The sequence below is a fragment of the Propithecus coquereli genome, unplaced genomic scaffold (genome assembly GCF_000956105.1).
Source record: "Propithecus coquereli isolate 6110/MARCELLA unplaced genomic scaffold, Pcoq_1.0 Scaffold522, whole genome shotgun sequence".
In the NCBI taxonomy this organism is placed as follows: Eukaryota; Metazoa; Chordata; class Mammalia; order Primates; family Indriidae; genus Propithecus; species Propithecus coquereli.
In genome coordinates, this window is record NW_012151086.1 from 367,580 (window position 1) to 372,507 (window position 4,928).

Here is a 4,928-nt window from a genome sequence, read left to right on the forward strand (position 1 = left end):
GATAGATACACATAAAATATGTTTTATATACTATGTTTTATATAAGATCAAAAGAATATTACAATTACTGAAAATACTTTAATACAGAATATATTCAATGATACAGTAAAAATTATATACTGAAAATTATATATTTTCTTAACCAGTAAGAAATTGTCCTCCTTTGTCATAAGACAAACCTGGGGAAGATAGGGATGTGTACTCAATATGGCCATAAAGTGAATAGCCTTGGTATGCAAAAGGAAGAGTGAATAACATATGGACATGAGGCTGTAGCAGAAATGCATCTGTGATTTTCTCTGTCTTCTCAGCCTTGGCTATAGCAAGTGCCAGGCTCCAGACTCAGCCTCATGAGTTCCTACCATTGCATGCTTTATAAGCAACCCCAGACACAGAGGATCCATCATGAGCATATTCTTTCTGGTAGCAAGTGGTCCTGGGTGGATACACTTTAATCATTCATTATCGTTCACATTATCTTAATAAATGACTTCCCCTTTCAACATTTGTCCATACTAGTAAAGCCTGCTACAACTGCTCTGGCTATTTGGAAAATGTATTAGGTCATAAACAAAACAATACTCGGAAAGAGACTTAGTATTTAAGTCCTGGCAACATGAAATGGATTTCATAAACATCAGTGGGTTAGAATTATGCTTGTACTCAAATTAACAGTAAGCCTATGGGAGTTCAAAATTAACAAACATCCTATACGTTTTCAGAGATTTTTCTCCATTGTTCCTCAGTAGTACCACTGCTATAAGTTTCTGTAATACAAAATTTAATTCTAATAAACATTTCAGGCATTGTTATTGAAAATTAAAATGTCTCTGACCATAAAAAGAGACATATTTTATTTTTAGAGTCATCTGTATGAGGACCTCCATGTTTTCCAACTAAATTGAAAGATAGCAAAAAATGAATAAACTTACCTGAAACCAAAATCTCATGATTAATTTACTGAGGATTAATTTTTATGATTAATGAACCACAGGTATTTTTTTCTCTGTAATCGAACGTTGTTTAAGATAGCAACAAGCTTCAGGTTTCTAACAAAGTAGAAGTACATTTCAATGAGTGTGCTTGTAAGATGATAGCTTAATTTCAGGACATAGTAATTTCATAGCGTACAAAGAACAAACTAAAAGCTGAATCCATAGTCTAACCTCTGCCAAACTCTTTGTCTTATATCTGTCTCCATGACTGTGGAGATATAGCCCCAAGACAATTAAAATTGGAGTATTCCTCAGTTGGTCTCAAAACATACAATAGGTTGTAACACTGTTTACTGTATTATTATGATAGATGCCTTTTCCTCTAAATCATTACAGATAATTACATCATTACATTTATTCCATTAACCTTTTGTAGGTATTGGCTTGCTGAAATAAAACATATTCACCTAAGAAAAAATAAATACATAGTTTCAGAATAAGAAAAAAAATAAGGAACAATTCGGTAATAACTACTATAACTGCATTTCAAATTCCACATTCAAATTTTTAGTGGAGAAACCTTGCACGTAACAGCAGCTTAAGCAAAGGATGAAATTTACCATCTATAGGGATATGATATGGATATCATGTATCCCCGATATGATGTGACAAGAAAGACACTTCCCCTCTGTGATATCCTTCTCCTGAAACCCATAATCCCAGCTTAATATGAGAACATCACCAGGCAAACCCAGATGTGGGAACATTCTACAGGATGCATAGAGAGTACTCCTTAAGACAGTACAAGTCAGGACAAATGAGAAAAGAGCGAGACACTGTCACAGGCCAGAGGGGACTGGGGAGAATCGACTGTAATGTGGTACTTTGGATTGGATTAATGAAAAGGAAAACAGTGGTGAAATCCAAATAAAGTCTGGAGTTTAGTGGTAGTAATGTTCAATTTTTTTATTTTTATTTTTTTACTCCAGCATATTATGGGGGTACAAATGTTTAGGTTACACATATTGCCTTTGCCCCACCTAAGTCAGAGCTTCAAGAGTGTCCATCCCCTAGACAGTGCACACCGCACCCATTAGGTGTAAATATATCCATTGTCTCCTTCCCACTCCCGCCTTCCCGACACCCAATGAATGTGACTACTATATGTGCACATAAGAGTTGATCAGTTAATACCAATTTTATGATGAGACATATGGTGCTTGTTTTTCCATTCTTATGATACTTCACTTAGTAGAATGGGCTCCAAAGAGGTGCTAGATCACCATTGTTTTTTGTGGCTGAGTAAAACTCCATAGCATACATATAGCACATTTTATTAATCCAGTCATGTATTGATGGGCACTTGGGTTGTTTCCACATCTTTGCAATTGTGAATTGTGCTGTTATAAACATTCAAGTGCAGATGTCTTTTTTATAGAATGTCTTTTGTTCTTTTGGGTAGATGCCCAGTAATGGGATTGCTGGATCAAATGGTAGATCTACTTGTATCTCTTTAAAGGTATCTCCAAATTGCTTTCCACAGAGGTTGCACTAGTTTGCAGTCCCACCAGCAGTGTATGAGTGTTCCTATCTCTCCGCATCCATGCCAACATTTATTGTTTTGGGACTTTTTGTTAAAGGCCATTCTCACTGGAGGGAAGTGATATCTCATTGTGGTTTTGATTTGCATTTTCCTGATGATTAGAGATGTTGAGCATTTTTTCATACGTTTGTTGGCCATTAGTCTATCTTCTTTTGAAAAATTTCTGTTCATGTCCTTTGCCCACTTTTTGATAGGGTTGTTTTATTTTTTCTTGCTGATTTTCCTGAGTTCTATATAGATTCTAGTTATCAGCCCTCTACCAGATGTGCAGCATGCAAATATTTTCTCCCATTCTGTGGGTTGTCTGCTTGCTCCCATGATAGTTTCCTTCGCTGTACAAAAGCTTTTTAATTTGATCAGGCCCCATTTATTTACTTTTGTTGTTGCTGTGATTGCCTTTGGGGTCTTCTTCATAAATTCTTCCCCTAGGCCAATGTCTCTAAGAGTTTTTCCAACATTTACTTCTAGAATTCTTATAGTTTCATGCCTTAGGTTTAAGTCTGTTATCCACTGTGAGTTGATTTCTGTGAGAGGTGAGAGGGGTGGATCCTGTTTCAATCTTCTACATGTGGCTATCCTATTTTCCCAGCACTATTTATTGAATAAGGATTCTTTTCCCCAGTGTATATTTTTGTCTGCTTTGTCAAAGATTAGATGGTTATATGTGGATGGTTTTATATCTAGGTTCTCAGTTCTGTTCCATTGATCTATGTCTCTGTTCTTGTGCCACTACCATGCTGTTTGGTTACTATAGCCTGGTAGTGCAGCTTGAAATCTGGTAAATTGATGTCAATTTGTTCTTTTTGCTTAAGATTCCTTTTGCTGTATGGGGTCTTCTCTGGTTCCACATGAAGCATAGAATTATTTTTTCTAGATCGGTGAAAAATGATGTTGATATTTTAATAGGGATTGAATTGAATCTGTAGGATACATGAGGCAGTCAATTTTTTTGTGTGTGTGTGTGAGGAGGACATTTTACGTGAGAAGTACCCACCTAACAGATTTTTCAATGTGCAATACAGCATCTTTGACCACAGCTACACTGTTTTACAGCAGACCTCTAGAAGACATTAATCTTGGCTAAGTGAAACATTATGCTTATTGATTAGTAACTCCCTACTTCCCACTTACCTCAGACCCTGGAATTCACAATTCTACCTTTGAGCCTATGAATTTGACTATTTTAGTTACCTCGTAGAAGTGGAATAATTCAGTATTTGTCCTTCTGTTACTGGCTTATTTCACTTAGAAAGAATAATGTCTTTAAACTTCATCCATGTTGTCACATAATACAGAATTCCCTTCTTTTATAAGGCTGACTAGTATTCTACTGTATGTATATACCACAGTTTATTTATTCATCTGAATATTTAGTTTGTTTCTACTTCTTGAATATTGTAAATAATGCTGCAGTGGACATGGGAATACAGATATATCATGAGATGCTAATTTCAGTTATTTTGGATCTATACCCAGAAGTGGGATTACTAGATCATATGGTAATTCTATTTTTAAGCTTTCGAAAAACCTTCCTCTCATTTTCCACAGCAGGTGCACCATTTTGCATTCCCACCAACAGTTTACGATGATTCCAATTTCTCCACATCCTTGTCAACATTAGTCTCTTTTTTATAATATGCATCCTAATAGGTGTGAATACCATCACATTGTGGTTTTAATTTGCATTTTCCTGATGATTAAAGATATTGAGCATTCTTTTCATATAGCTGTTGGCCATTTGTTTATTTTCTTTGGAGAAATAGCTATTTAAGCTCTTAGCCCATTTTTAAAATCAGGTTATCACGTTATATATTGCTATGGAGTTGTTGGAATTCCTTATATATTTTGGATATTAACCCCCTATCAGATACATGATTTGCAAATATGTTCTCATTTTCTGTAGGTTACTCTTTTACTCTGTTTATTGTATAGTTTGCTGTGAGGAGGGGTTTTTTGGCAAAATTGTGATGGGAATTGTGTATGATAAGTGTGGATTACTGAATAAGGAATGTACAGGAACTCTCTGAACAATATTGCAACCTGTTTTGTAAATCTGGAATTACTCCCAATTTAAACTTTTTTAAATCCCAACATTCACCCCTGATTTTGCCACAATTCAATATATCAAGTAGGAAATTATACTTGTATCCCACAAATATATTTGTATACAAATAAAAAATAAATGGAAAAAGAAATTCATAAATAAATAAAACTGGACCAAAGAAACCATTAACATTAAAAGGTTCATTTCATTGAATGTTCACCACTACAACCACCAATGCTTCATGATAAGGCCTCACAACCTCAGATCTGAAATAATGTAAATGTGTAACAAGTATCTTCCCATTATCCACTTTTTCCCCATTTAAATCAGTTTGCTGCCCCGGTTG